The sequence below is a fragment of the Pempheris klunzingeri genome, chromosome 1 (genome assembly GCF_042242105.1).
Source record: "Pempheris klunzingeri isolate RE-2024b chromosome 1, fPemKlu1.hap1, whole genome shotgun sequence".
In the NCBI taxonomy this organism is placed as follows: Eukaryota; Metazoa; Chordata; class Actinopteri; order Acropomatiformes; family Pempheridae; genus Pempheris; species Pempheris klunzingeri.
In genome coordinates, this window is record NC_092012.1 from 1,285,470 (window position 1) to 1,301,732 (window position 16,263).

Genomic DNA, 16,263 nt, shown 5'->3' on the forward strand with positions numbered 1-16,263 from the left:
TGAGGCACAAAATAAAACTCCATCTGGAAAGCTGAGTCGTTATGAGTCCAAACTTTGTCAACTTTAGCTTTTTTAGAAATTTCTGACAACATCTGGAAGCTGTGAAAATGTAATTAAAGTATTCGCCTTCATTAAATGGTGTTAAAGGAGAATTCCACTGATTACGCACTTCATACTCCTAACTAGCAAGACTAGCTAGATTATGAAAGTATCTGACCTAACAAATAAACTCATAATCACATAAACACAAGAAAAACATCCGTCTCAAACGTAACATTAGCTTTAGCTCAGAGTTCCTGTGCTTTGTGCTAACGGGTTAGCTCACTCAACCACTGGCTGTCACTGAGCAGCAGCTTACTCTCGTTGTCTGCCGCTGAGCCATCGTTAACAGTTTGGCCACACTTTCTCTGCTGTTCTTGTGCGACTAGCTCGCTAGCTTTAGCCTTGTGGAAGACTCGCTTGCTGCGTGCACGCAGGTAATCAGGTAGACAGGCTGATCCAATCATTGCTAGTTTCAGAGACTGCATTTAAATCCCACAATCATTGAAACAGAAGCAAAACAGCCATCATGAACGTAACATTAGCTTTAGCCCAGAGTTTTTGTTAGCTTTGTGCTAACAGCTTAGCTTGCAGAGCAGCGGTTCTCTGTCGTTCTTCGGCTTGGTGGTTGTTTGTTTCGTGCTGGGAAACGGCAAAATTCAGAACTGCGACTTGAATGTTGGCCGCACTCTCTACGGCCAGACTAGCTCGCTAGCTTTAGCCTTGGAGGTAGACAGGCAGGCCGGCTGTCTGATCATTTCAGTCGGTCTAGACGAAACAAATGTGTGGGTTTATTACAGGCATGTGAGATTTGTTTTCCCAAATCGGATCTCAGAACAAGATTCCCGGGTCCATTTTGGACCTGTGAAGCCGTCTACTGTACGTATTCAGAGTGGAGGCTTTTTTAAAAAACTGATCTCCTCTCAGCTCTGCTCACTGAACTTCCTCTGACCTCCTCATTCACTTCAATTGAACTCTCCTCAGAGAATATTAGACCCTCATTTTCTAAATCAATAACTCATTTTCCTTCTGTTGTGAATAATCACAGTCTGTGTTGAGGCTTCTTTCCACTGGACTACTTTGCTTTTAAGATTTTACTCAGTTAAATTAGAGCCAGACTGCCAGCGTACAAACCATTAGCTGTAATGAATTACAATTCAAGGGTCACAGACGTGCCACCCTCAGAACAGAAATGTGAGGAAAAAGGATAGAATATAAAAGCTGAGGGAGGAGAGATGGGAATCTTAGTCTTATATAGAGATGCACATAATAAGTGCATCGCTTGCAACTTGCACTGAGCCTGTCGGCTGCTAGCTGAGCAGCTCACACTGTGTCAGTGTTTGTGAAGAGGCTCAAAATCCATCAGCAGCTTCCCACACAGAGAGGCCAGGCTGGAATAAAATTAATCTGACTGAAGCCCAAAATAAAGTGCCTCAATAGCTGTGTACTAGGTCACTTACCGATAATATTTCATAGAAGACCAGGGAGGGGAAAGAACGGCTCAGTGCTTGTTGTCATGAGACGCGTTCAGGCTGCAGCACGTGAGCAGGAAAGTTTGGAGTCGCTGCTGTGTGACTTTACGTTTAGTACTGTCCAGTCATCGCTACTTACCCAACCTGCTTTTGGAAGCCACAACGATAGAAAGCTCAGGAAAGCTGCCATTATGAATGCAACGTTAGCGTCTTTTTAGAGTTCCTGCTCACTGGGCTCTGAGGCTGAGCTGTAAGCTAACGGGTTAGCTCTTAGCACTTATTTTAGAAAGCTGCAGCTCTCTTGTTCTTCAGCTTGGTGGGTGTGTGCTTCGTACTGGGAAACGTTAAAATTCACCATTTTGAAGCCTCGAGTTTGGCTTCACGGACGTCGCCATCTTGGTTTTTTGGAGCCAGAAGTGACGCTTGTTTAATGAAAACCACCTCTGATTGGTCAGTGAGCAGGTAGCCCCGCCCTAAACCTGCTCAATAACCAATCAGAGGTGGTGTCTTCACTTAATACAGGAGGGAAAAATAAAAATCAAGCACCACCTCTGGCTCCAAAAAGCCAAGATGGTGATTGTGAAAATGTGAAACTTGCGGCTTCAGTCCAGGTGGAGCTGCAGCTTTTATAAACCAGGTGTTCTTTTTACTACTACATTACTTTCAATAAGCTATAGAGTCATTGTCAAGTGCAATACTCCTGTTTACTGTTTACTTTCTATTCACCTTCTGTTATTTATCTGCTTCTTGTTACTCAGCTCACATTTTGTTCTTAATTTTATTTAATTTGTTTGGCATCCACTGTACTTTGTATTCTTATTTTGATTTTTATTTAATTACTAACCTTTCTGTAATTGTGTATACTGCTCTAATTTTTTGCATTTGTATTCTTTCCTTCGGGATGAATAAAGTTGATATCTTATCTTTTTATTCAGCATTAAAAAGTAAGAAGTAGAATCTCTGAAAACTTCTCTGTTCCAAATGCTTTTTGGAAGAACTGCTGTTAAATTTTTATTCATGAACTCCACAAGTGGGAGAGAGAAATGTGCCTCTTTTTTCTTTTATTATCCTGGTTTGGTGAGTTTTGCTCCTCCTCTCGGTGCCTTTAAAGCCCAGATCTCTACGAGTCGTTGTCATCAGAGGGTCCATCAGTGAGTGATTCTGCAGCAGCTCCAGAATCAGCCGCTGACGTCGTCGCTCCTCCGAACACATTCCCGTTTTTCATCAGCGGCAGCGTCTCTGCTGGAGAGCTGCATTTCATTTGGCAGTGTGAACTTTTGCTCCAAGTTTTAAAAGTTTAAGAAACACACCAGAGTCTCAGCAGAGTCTCTCAGCAGGCATTTAGTATTTAAGTAGCGTATTATTGCTTTGTTATGTGAGACTGACTTTTTATTTTGACTTTATTATTTCCTGTTCAGGACGGGGGTATTTAGCCCCCGACCAGTCATTGTGTTCACCTCTGTTAAGTAGTTGAAAGTGCCCTCAAAGCAATAATCTAGTTTGAGTAGGAAACACTCAAGGGCAGGAAGTCAAGGGGTCTGAAACAAGAGGGGGACATTGAACGCCACAATAAAACAGGAAACACATGAACTAACTCGGCCTGGCTACCGCTCAGCCAAGTTCACATCTTCCGACTGAAAAATAAGCCCCTGTAAAGCCCCTCTGGACTGGATTATCCTTGAAGTGTGTATCCAGATGGTTGAACAGGAAGTTGGCGTCCATCTTTAAAGCTCTGATAGTTGTTTCTGCAGCTGTGTTAACCTCAGTGAACGTTTTCCTGATGAGTTTCTGCTCTCAGTCTCTAGTTTACAGTCTTCTTCAGTTCATTTAGTCAATTATGGTCCATTTAGAGGAAGATACACCAGAAAGGGGGGGGGGGGCTTTAGGGCGGGGCTATCTGCTCACTGACCAATCAGAGGAGGGTCCTGGCTAAACCTAACCTAACCTAAACTCAAGCATCACACCTGGCTCCAAAACCAAAATGGCGTCCACTTTTGTCATAGAGGGAAACTGCAGTAATCCAGGTTAGCATGTTAGCATGTTAGCTAACAATTTAGATAATTAATTGATCATTTCAGGTCACTGTTTTAGAGAAAAATTCTCTGATTCCAGCTTCTAAAATGTGAATATTTCCTGGTTTCTTTCCTCAGAAGTGCAGAAGTCTGATTGGATGGAAGTCAATGAGGAAATGAGTGGACTTTTCTCCTGATTTATCAGCTCAGTGAACATTTTCCTGATGAGTTTCTGCTCTCAGTCTCTAGTTTACAGTCTTCTTCAGTTCATTTAGTCCATTATGGTCCATGTAGAGGCTTTAGGGCGGGGCTACCTGCTCACTGACCAATCAGAGGAGGGTCATGCCTAACTATAACCAATCAGTGTAGACAGTTGTTTCAACGCTGGAAAATAAACGTTTTCTGCAGGACTTTGCTCCATTGAATCAGACAGCCAATAGGAACGCTCCCTCTCTCTGAGAGGACCTGTGATTGGTCAGAAACAGCAAACAGCCAAGTCAAGTTTTCTTTCAGACAATTAAAACATGCTTTTACCAAAAACATTCTGCATACTTAAACTTTTCTTTCTTCACAGTCGACATGGTTTGACTGACTGACTGACTTTTATTTTTTAATGTATGTAAGTTAAAGTGCAGCTGAAGGAAAAACAGCTGAAGATGTTTTCTAATTAGTGCCGCTGTAATGTTGGCCGAGGCCAGAGAGCCTCCTCTCTGCTCTGGATCGTTCTCAGGTAACACCCGGACGTCTCTAACGAAGACACTAACTCCGTTTCCTTGTTGTTTGTGGCTGATTTTAGATGCCAAACTTTGAAAAGCCCAAACTTTTAAGTGGGTCTCCAGAGGATAAAAGCCAGACAGGCACCAGAATTTGTGCCTGCTTTTAAAAAGTGGCCGCCCTGCACTTTAGAGTCCAATTCTAAAGCTATGAATCTCAAACAGGCTTGGAGGGAAATCTCACTCTATACTACTCAGATGCCTTAAGCAGTCACACACACACACACACACACATGTCCAGATCACAGGCCCGGGTGAAAACAGCCTCACTAAGTGATTCCAGTGAAGCCTGCAGGGTGTTCAGTCTGTGTTACTGTCACACCTCAATAACCAGCCGCCCTGCAGGATGCATCTCTGCAAACGCCGTGATTACACCCCAACAAGTGTGCACGGCTGAGAGGAGGCTTTTAAATCTTAATCTTTCTACTGCTGCCTTTTTTTTTTTTTTTAGATTTTATGAGCTAATGAGTTTGTTTGAATCCTGTGCTCTGGTTCCTAAAAACACACCTTCATAGATTGTCTGTAGTTATTTTTTCTGAAGTTTATGTTTGGAATTTACATTAAAAGAGCCTCAAAATACCTTTAAATATCTACATTTCCCTTATTTTTGTTCTAGTTCTCTGTGTAAATCTGATTTTAATCTATAAACTCATATGAGTCTTGTGAAACATAGCGTAAATTAAAACCGTTATTAACACTAATGGGCACTGACAGTGGTTTCTCTAAATGAATAACTTCAGTTTCTTAACCCTTTATTCCCGACGGGAGCGCCCACGATCCCATTTGCGTATCTATTTTTCAATGCAACCAAGTAAGAAAGAGCAATAATTCTTTTTGCATGTAAAACCAGAGGAGTCACACATTCAGTGTGTCCCAGAGCGCCGTGTCCTTCCACTAATGTGTTTGCAGAAATCCAGAATAAAGCAAACACAACAGAAAACATTATAATCCAGACCGCAGGGTGTTCACAGCGCCTCCTCCGCTGGAATACACGTCATCACGTTGTTCACTTCATTTTTTTATGGTTTATTGCACTTTTTATCAGTTTATTTAGTCAGTCTGGACATAAGTCTGTACATGTTATTAAAATTTGGGATATAAGGGTTGTATTGATGTACAGCAAATTAAAATGCTCCAAAAAATGTCACTACAGCCTGTAAACATGTGAAGATGTGGACTTGTTCTGTGGTGGCTATTAAAGGGTTAAGTCATTTTTTTATGTTATCGTAATGTTTTTATTTTGCTTTTTGCAGCTCATTTAGTCCCGACTGACTTAAAGAAGACAATACGGACATAAACATCATTTTAATTTCATTTTTAATGTTTTGTTGGTAAAAAATTTTTAGTTTTAGTTTTGTTTTTATTGGTTTGATTATTAGTTTGTGTTTTTATGATGATATGGAGGGTATTGAAGGTGTTCAGAAGTGGTTTTACACCACAAACACAGATGCCCCAGTGTCCGCACCAAAACACAGGGTTTTGTTTTATTTGAGTTATTCGGACTCTTTTTTATTTAACCTTCATTTTCACCAGGAATAAGATTTATTCACAGCGGAGTCGTGGCCAAGACAACAGCATAAAAAGTTTAACATTAAACAACAAACAGACCTAAAAGCGAGCAGAAATCACTTTAAACAGTGTTCAGTAACAGGAAATGTCCTTTCAGGGGTCACACATCCATTAATCCTGTTATTATAAGCTTCCATGATATAAAATAGTCCAGTTTAAGACCAAGTTGAGGGTAGAAAAAGCTTTAGAAGGACTCCCAAAGACAAAACAGGCCTGAGGAACGACATAATACACAATATTTCTGCGTGACTGAAGGTTACAGCTACTGAAAGGAGGCAGTTTGTGTCACATGGCCTTAATGTCATGACAGACTGTCGTCTCCTCGAGTTTGGTTTGTCTGTCTGTCGGACTGTTACCTGCTGAAATAAGGATATATATATATACGTATAAGTACACTGAGGATGTTTAAGTCCTCTCTCCCCTCAGCGGAGCGTTCAGGTCCAGTCCGAACTAACAGCGTCACCACTGAGGTCCAAACCAAACACCAGAGAACTACGTCAGATACGATAAATAACTACGTGGAAGCATGAAGACGTTTAACCTTCAGGAGAAAGACTTTAGTTTGAAGTCGACAAAGTTAAATTATGACAAGAGGTTGTTTTGTGGGATTGAGTCAGAAATACAATTTATCTGGGATTATCTTTATTATTCTTTATTATAAAAAACGTTTATTGTGGAAGAGAAAGTGAAATGTAGATGATGTCGAATCAGATTTACAAACACAAACTTAGTTTTGAGTTTGTAAAATGTGTCCAGATGAGTTGAGCAGCTTTGCAGTTTGTCTTGACAAACTATGAAATATCTGCATCAGACAACATTCAGTCGCTCGCTGCTGAAACTAGAACTGAAAACAATGAAAATATCTTACGGTGCAGAATAAAGTGAGCTTTATACTGAAAGAGCAGCTTCACTGGTCATGATTGAATCTCTGTGTTGCAGGAAATTACAATTTTAGGTGTAAATTAAATTGCCGTGCCTCCAATTGTCCATCACTAATCACACAGCCCCACTTTTAACTTTAACTAAAAAATGTGCAAATGCTCCATCCTACATTTGTGAGAGGAAAACAAACAAACAAACTTCCTCATGAAGTTAGTTTTTGTGTTTCTGGTTTTTATTTTTATTCGACTCAGATGTTTTCTCACTCCTAGTTTCTGCTCAGTTTTCGTGGACTTTAATAACCTTGCTTGCAAAAACTTCTTCTTCTTCCTCAAATTAGGTGCAGTGAAGCTGGAACTGGGTGAGACGTTACTCCGTGCTGCACACACAGGAAGTCCTTTGACAGAAATAGCGCAGTGGTTTTATTTTATTTTATTTTTTTACCCCCTCGGCTCTCAGATTATTTGCCATGACTGATAACAACATCCCTGCCTTTAAATCAGCATCCCGGTGTGTTCAGGTAACGTGTGACATCTAACCAGCACTGTGTCGGCCTCTTCTCTCTGCATCAGCGAGCTGTTACTGATGATGATGATGATGATGATGATGATGAGCGTCCTCGGTGTACCTGTGTCTCGCCGTGTGAATGTTTCCAGATGAACAGTCCATTAAGGAGACGCCGAGCGGCACAGAATCACTCAGGAATTCATCCACTAACAGATCTCGGCGAGTCCGACAATTAGAAACCGTTACCTGAACGTCCCGCTGCACAAACACAGAGGCGTCTCAACACAGAGCAGTAATCAGCAGATAATTCTGTTATTCCTAACGCCGATGCTTTGTTGTTGTTGTCAGGTTTTCATACCCCTGCTCTTCCTCCTCCTCCTCCTCCTCCTCCTCCTCCTCAGCAGCAGTGATTAAATCAGGTTAATGAATGCCACAGTGAGTCTTCACCTCGCGGCTGTGCAGGAAAATAAAAAGACTGTTTTCGGGAAAAGCTGCAGCTCCGATGAGGTCTGTTTGTTCAGAGTTACCGGACGTCTTTTGTTTCAGGACTATATCAGGTGTTTAATGAGTAAAGTAAATTAAATCATCAAGTCTTCACAGGTCCACTCCTGGGGGAGCTGGATCCTGAGCTACTCCACATTTTCATGATTTTATATCATGAAAAGTTTGCAACTCAAACAGACATTTGAACCAAAGTGTATCATTCAGGTTTATCACCATGTGAACTCACATTAGGTAAATACAGATACCTGTTCAGGATAAGGACGACCTGGTTAACACCTGCTTCACTTTCATCTAACAATTGGAAACCAAATGTTCAACATCATAAAAAAAGTCCTACCACAGTCCAAACCCCCAAATAATTCACCGTACTCTGGTGTAAGGTAAAGAAAAGCATCAATTTATAACACCTGAGTAGCTGAAACCATAAAAATCCTGGTCATCAGAGCTGGTTTGATGAAAACTGAACTGCCGGCAGAAAGAAACCAGGAGGAGGTCCAGGCCACTGGACTAGCAGAACACTACCACCACCAGACCACCAAGCCTCCACACTAACAAGACCACCAGACTAACATCCCACCAGACTGCCAAACCACCACTGTATGAGTGTGTATGTGATGAGCACCCGTTGGGCTATTATTTATATACTGATTGATTTATTTAGCACTAACCCGACGTTAGTTATTTTACCCACACAGCTCAGATTATAACTGGAGTCCTTCACTGCACCATCCGTCTATTACAGTTTAATTAATTTCATCACCAGCGCACCAGTCCACTTCAGCGTCTGTTATTATTTTACACTTGTTATATTTTATTCGTATATTTGACCTTTTGCTCCGTGTCTCAGATTCTCTTTGTCTCGCCTCTCATTTTACATGTGTGTGATTTTCCCTTGAACGTTTTGAACGAGCGCTGTGGATCGGAGCCCGAGATCAAGAGTTTAATTGCCAGCGGCTGCTTGGCTGTAATCATCCCGCATATGACAATAAAAGAACTTGAGCCGGTTTGAGCCTAAACACGAGGCGGCAGCGCGAACCACCGAGCCGCCATGCTGCTCATCATTCTTGGATAAACGAAAAAAGCACAAGACGTTCTCCGCCTGCTGCATCTGCTCCTCCAGAGAGAGTGTAACAAAGGCTATAATTCATCCAGGAAAATATGAAAAGTGGCTTCTTCTTTTTTTTAATGAAATAGCAGGGTTAATGTGTTTTGGAGTGAATTTTCCCTTTAACGTCCCCACTGTAACTGTGTGTGTGTGTGTGTGTGTGTGTGCCTTCGCTGTACAACATCCACCTCTCTGACAGAGTGGAGAACCTTTTGTTCCACCTCTACAGTCCCCAATTACAGTAATCTCCTTCCTCGGCTAATCCTGCAGCGCAGAACTTTGAAGTGGAGCGCTTCAGTGAACATCAAAGTTGTCTTCTCACTCCTCTGTTCACACCAGTCGCAGAAACACTGCCGGATATAATGGGACAGGATGGAGGATGATGTGACGGCTGGAGGAGCCTACACAACAGCAATATACACTTTCTCAACACGTCTTCAAATATGCACTCAGAGGACTATTACAGGGGAAATCCGGCGAGTACCGATTCAAAGCTCCTGCCGGTGACACGACGGTTTGCACACAAACACCAGCAGAAGAAGAAGAGTGTGAGTGTGCAGGACGAGGATGAACAATATGGTAACTCTCACTTTACTTTAAACTTCCAAATGTTTTCTTCCAGCTCTGAACATCAGCGTCTCAAACTCACAGTAAAGGAGCAGGAGTTTAAATTGTGCAGTTTTGCCATTTAAGAATGATCACAAAGGTAAGGAGCTTTAGGAGGACGATGAAAACCAAAAAAAGCATCTTGAGGGACTGCAGATTCTTCAGAAAGCAGGGTTTTAACTTCTGCATGCACCCATTTATCATCTTGCACTTATCCGGGGTCAAGCAGGACACTCCAGACGTCCTTCTCCCGAGTAACGTTTTCCAGCTCCACCTGTTGGATCCTGAGGCGTTCCCAGGACAGACGAGATATATAATCTCTCCAGGCAGTCTGCCCCTCTTGGTGGGACATGCCCAGACACCTTACGGAGGAAACTCATTTCGGGCAGGAACGTAGATCGACTGGTAAATCAAGAGCTTCTCCTTCAGAAACAGAAACAGAATCAGAGCACAAAGGTTACAAGTCTTCTCCAAGTCCACAAGGCACATGTGGACTGGATGTGTGAACTCCCATGACCCCTCCAACAACCAGTAAAGAGCCAATGGACTGTTCAGCATTGTTCCTCCTGAATCTGAGGTTCAACAAACCACCGGAGCCTGTTTCCTGAGGAGGCCGAGCAGTGAGGAGCACCATCCCGGTCTGCCACTCTACAGGTACTGTTCTCGACCTCCACTCTGCATTAAAGAGGCGTGTCAGCCTCATAATGTCCTTCAGCATCTCAGGGCGAATCTCATCCACCCGGGATGCCTTTCCATGAAGGCCTCGACTTCCTCAGAGGATGTGGGTGAGACTTCCCTTCCTTGGTCGGATTCAGGAGGTTTTACCAGAAAAAGGAAATACAACCATATCACACCTGTGCTGCGGTCGGTGCGCAGGCTTAACGCAACATTTTAGAAGTGACTTTTAAAATGTAATTCTTGTTTTTAAGACCCCACATGATCTGGCACCCTGGTATCTCTTTAACATGATGGTCATGTATAAACCAGCTGGACCCCTCAGGTCATCTGGAACAGGCCGTCTGGTTATTCCCACACCGGGTCTTTTGTTATTGTGTTTGTATCCGAACACAACAGGCTCACTGGGAGTTACCGAAAAACTAAGGAGGTTAACTGCAAACCACTAAAGTGCAGGATTTGATCACAAATGTATGACTTCTAGAGGGAATCTGTGGTATATTTTCCTCTGTAAGAGAGTCCTCAGCCTACAGCAGCTCCGTCACCTCCTCCACGTGTCACATGACAGGACGTAACCATCCCGGCGAAGTGGAAGCGGAGTGTGAAATTACTCTTCTCTTACCTTTCATCCACCTCCATTGATCATCCTATTGAGTTGGTTTTGAATCAGTAAACGTGAAAATCCTTTTCTGCTGAACATACTGTACTGTGCTGTACGAGAGGTGGTGAGTGTCCTACCTGAGCTCATTGAACACAAGCTTTAGTGTGTAATTAATCAAACTGTTTGGACTTAAAAAAAAAACTTTTTCAACACCAATAACAACAGACTTTATTCTTCAAACACTGATCTGTAATCCAGGCGAAGTCAGCAGCTCCGTTTTTGATGTTTTTTTTGCATTTGAGGAACTCTTTGTGTGGAAAAAAGGGTTTAGAGGGGATTTCTGAGGTAAATATCCCTAAAGGGATGTTTTTCTTTGTTCTTTTATCAGGTTATAAGCTCATTACATCCTCCTTGATTGATGTGGTTTAACATCAGAATTATGGGATTGATCTGCTGATACAAAATGTGCCTCTACTATAATTCCTCACTAACTCTTAAAACAAAGACTCCTTTAAAAGTTTGTTTTAGTATCTAAATGTCAAACAAAGGGGAGGCAGCGCCACTTCAAACATCATTACATGTGTTACTATGACAATATTGCACTGATATTCATGGTCCCCAGAGCATGAATCTTGGGGACCTTGGTGATCACATGACTTTTTCCCGTAGCGCCACCATGAAGGTGACACTTGCAGTGAAAAATCTCAATAACTGTTGGGTTTGCCGTTAATTTACGTTCAGACATTCAGGTTCCCCTCAAGATGAACTGAAATAACTTCATAAGTGAGTTTTCATCTGGTGCCACCATCAGTTTGATTGTCCTGTTTTCTGTTGGATCGTTCTAACTGGGCGCCATTTTGTGCCGAACTGTTGTCGGACGCCTGGTTTCTGTTTCTGAGGCCTTAAAGCTTCTTAACGGAGGAGCAGCAGCTGAAATGACAGAGTTTTCTGTCCGATATCTTCTCGTCTCCTCTCAGAAACCTGAACGAGCTGCTGATGAGGGAGGAGGGAGGTCACAGAGAGCTGACGTCAGAACAACAACCTGCTGCTGTCGGCTGGATCGATTTCACTAAACTAACAACAGGAAACGTCTGATTTCACTTTAAAAAGGATGAACGAGGGCAGAGAGTCTGAACTCGGTTTGTTTCCATGGTGACGACGACGGGAGGTCATGTTTGACGGACAGAGAGCATCGGATGTTACGTGGTGGACTTACTGTGTTTAGCGCTAGTTAGCATGACAACACTTTCCACCACTGCAATCATATCAAACATCTGCAACACACTGCGGCTGTAATACGTCACCCCTTAAAATACTTTCACCAGACAAACTGGAGTAACTGACCCAAACAAATTCACTCCAACGAGACAAACCCCCCCTCATCACTCTCCTGAGTTTGACTGTGGGATCGTTTGCTTTTACTTGGTGTGAATAAGTCTGGACCAAAGTGGAGGACCAACAGACCAACAGCCCTGAATGTCCCTCACAAGTCTAGAAAATACTCTTTTCTCATAATATAATGTATGAAATCATAAAATCCTGCTGGTAGCTTAAAATATTGACCTCTGTTTCCACCAGCTGACGTCAAAAACCAAAGTCTGACACTGCTGCACGTCTCTTTTTAACACTTTCAAACTCTGTTCATGTCACCAGATACTTAAGTTAAACTTAATTCATTCAGAAACCAACTCAGGACCTCAACTTTTATCAATCGTGCAATTTGTTTTCTTTGCAATGACTTTTACGGCCTCGCGGAGCCGCCAGCGTTTGTTTGGTCTGTGACTGTGCTGCTGTGCAAAGCTCCGATGAGAATCAATCATTAGCAGAAGGAAAAGGTCACTGAGAGCAACTCGGAGGATTTTCCTGGAATAATTGTGCGTTTTCTGCATCGCAAGCCGTGCACAAGTTCAGAAAAAAGGTCAGTGGAAGCCTGAGGACTGAACACTCATAGCTGAAGTTATTCACAGTTACATATTAGCTGTAACAGGCACTTACTTATGATTAACTGGGGGTTTTCACCGACACGCTGACCTTTTTCTTACTCTGCCTCATTTGAATTATGCAAAAAAAAACACATCTCTGCCTCGGTGTTTAGCGGGGACTCCTCCAGGTTACCACTGGTTGTGTGGCTCCATATGTTCTGCTCCACTTTTGTGGTTGTAGTGTTTTTAATCACCCGATGCATTAACTTGGATCCCCACGGGACTCCTGCACGTTACCGTTCCACCGGTCATGGATACAGTGACTTCCCAAATCCACGTTTTTGATCAATTATTCAAACGGTGCACTTCCTGTCTGCGAGGCTTTTAGGTGATTAATTAGACTCTAGGACGGCCGCTGAATAGCAACTACAGTGCAGTCACCTACTTTTCAGTCAAAAAGCCAATATGATTAAGAAAAGAAAAACTGGGAGTACCTCTCTTTCCAGAAAATGTCGCCTTTTATCCTCAAGAGTTTTTTCAGTTCAGTGGCTGAAACAAGAAAAAACAGACCTAAATTATTGAGCGAAAAAAACCTTTTGACAACATTTATTTTGCAGGAGACACAGTTTTGTGTGAAGTGTGAAAGTTTTGCTTCCAAAACATATTTCACAGGAATGTTTCCTGATCTGCCACCGTTTGGTTTGGGGGCAAAAATTATACAAAGCAGCTTTTGGTAACATTCAAACAAGAACAAGCATTTACTGTGATGGTAAAACATCAGAGTATCATAAAGTCCTGTGCACACACACCATAGACCTCCACTACACACTGACACACTGACTAACTAACACACACACACTATAGACCTCCACTACACACTGACACACTGACTAACTAGCACACACACACTATAGACCTCCACTACACACTAACACACTGACTAACTAACACACACACACACATTATAGACCTCCACTACACACTGACACACTGACTAACTAGCACACACACACACACACTATAGACCTCCACTACACACTAACACACTGACTAACTAGCACACACACACACCATAGACCTCCACTACACACTAACACACTGACTAACTAGCACACACACACACACACACCATAGACCTCCACTACACACTAACTGGATTTGGACATTTGGACATTAATCACATTATTATTGGCACAATATGGACGGTGTTCCCAAAACATAATATCTTGTTCCCACAGGTTCAGGTTTGGAAGTTGAAGGGGATTTCTTCCGACTCAGGGAAGCACTCGAGCCTTTTGTTGTTCCAGTTCAAACCTGGACTGTAATCCAGAGCAGCGAGTTCAATTGGGGCCGTTTTCTTTCACCGCTCACCTCTGTGAACTGGAGGTGAGCGCAGGTCTGCAGCCCGAGCCGGAGTTAAGAGGCACTTAGGAGACGGACCTGTACTGTTTAGGTCTGTAAAGGAAGGAAGGAAGTGACTGAGGATTAAACTGGTCGTAGGAACAACAGCAGGAGCCGACGGAGGAAAAGAAACTGTGTGTTCAGTACATGTGGAGGAAAATACATTCATTATCCATCCACACCTCCATCCATCCATCCATCCATCCATCTATCATCCATCCATCATCCATCTATCATCCATCCATCATCCATCCATCCATCCATCATCCATCTATCATCCATCTATCATCCATCTATCATCCATCCATCCATCACTCATCCATCCATCCATACCTCCATCTATGCATTAATCCATCATCCATCCATCATCCATCAATCCATCCATCAATCCATCCATCCATCATCCATCCATTATCCATCATCCATCCATCCATCCATTATCCATCATCCATCCATCCATCCATTATCCATCCATTATCCATCATCCACCCATCCATCATCCATCCATCATCCATCCATCATCCATCCATCTATCATCCATCCATCATCCATCCATCATCCATCCATCTATCATCCATCTATCATCCATCTATCATCCATCCATCCATCACTCATCCATCCATCCATACCTCCATCTATGCATTAATCCATCATCCATCCATCATCCATCAATCCATCCATCAATCCATCCATCCATCATCCATCCATTATCCATCATCCATCCATCCATCCATTATCCATCATCCATCCATCCATCCATTATCCATCCATTATCCATCATCCACCCATCCATCATCCATCCATCATCCATCCATCATCCATCCATCATCCATCCATCTATCATCCATCCACGTCTCTGGTGATGTAAATGAAACATTAACTTGTCAATAACAGTAGAATAAACTAAACCATCAGGAACGTTAACCTGCATGTTTCCATCTGGTCAGTTTCACTGAGTTGTGGAAAGTTTAACTCAACGTAAATAAAAGTAGACGAACATTTCTAACACGCTGATTGAAGACGTCCTCAGACGTCCTCAGACGTGAGGGTGAACGCTGATCATTTATGGAACAACGTGACAGTTCCTCTGGCAAATCTTCATTCTTGTTACCCAACTTTAAGATCCGAGAATAGAAAATGTGCCTGTTTTCATCCTTCAGACTGTTTTGTTTTCTGTTGTGTTATGAACATCACCGTCTCCCGGTGAGGGAGGGGGGGAGGCTGAGGACATTTAGTCCTGCTTCACTGTGTTTTAACTGTTTGTAGGTGGATTTTCTCTCCTGAGTGTCTCATTGAGCAGAAACAGAACAGCACTGTGCTTCACACTCTCAGCAGCCAATCGCGATGTGTTCATCCGACTCTGAGGTCAGGCCGCCCTCGGCGCCTCAGAGGAGGCCGAACCGGGCTGAGAAGAGCCGGCTGGAGGGGGGAGGATTTGGCACAGAGGAGGAACAGGTGGGCCCTCGACACTCACACACATTAAACCACAGCGAAACACAGTAAACGGCAGCAACAGGACGGCGCTGGGGTTCAAACCGTCTCAAAGGCTGCACTTCGTATCAAAACACCTTCGAAAAATACGCTTTGTTGTTGTTGTTGTGTGAAAGTGCTTCTGGTTTCTGCAGTAATTATCCTGCGTTCGTGTTTTCACAGACAATCTGTGCTTTTTGACACGTGACTGAACACGAAACGTCTCTGGTTAAATCATCATCAGAAAAAACAGAAGTAAACTGAAACAGTTACATCAAGTCAGTAGTAGTTTTACATCAATATCACAAATCTACGATGGTATATTAGGGCCATTGTAGATAGATAGATTCATTCAACCTTTATTTAAACCAAGGGATCATTGCACAGCAGAAAACCAACAAAAAAAACAACACAACACAACACAGTTTGCATTCAAGAGCGCAGTAATTCATAATCAAGGTTTTAAATTGACCAATTGGTACAACTGTGCTAAGTGTTAATGTGCTTTGTAATGTTCCAAGTGTGTGCAGCAGAAAAACTAGAGGCAGCTTTTCATTCAGTGTTTGCATGTGGGACCACAGATCATCATTTCAGGCTTTTCTACTGGACCAGCTACCTCAAAAATATGTAAAGAAATAGTGCCACAGCCACCAGGTATCCTTTGGCAAAACAAAGTTATATTGTCATGAGCCTGGTATTTGTTTTTCTCCAATAAACAAACACGAAAC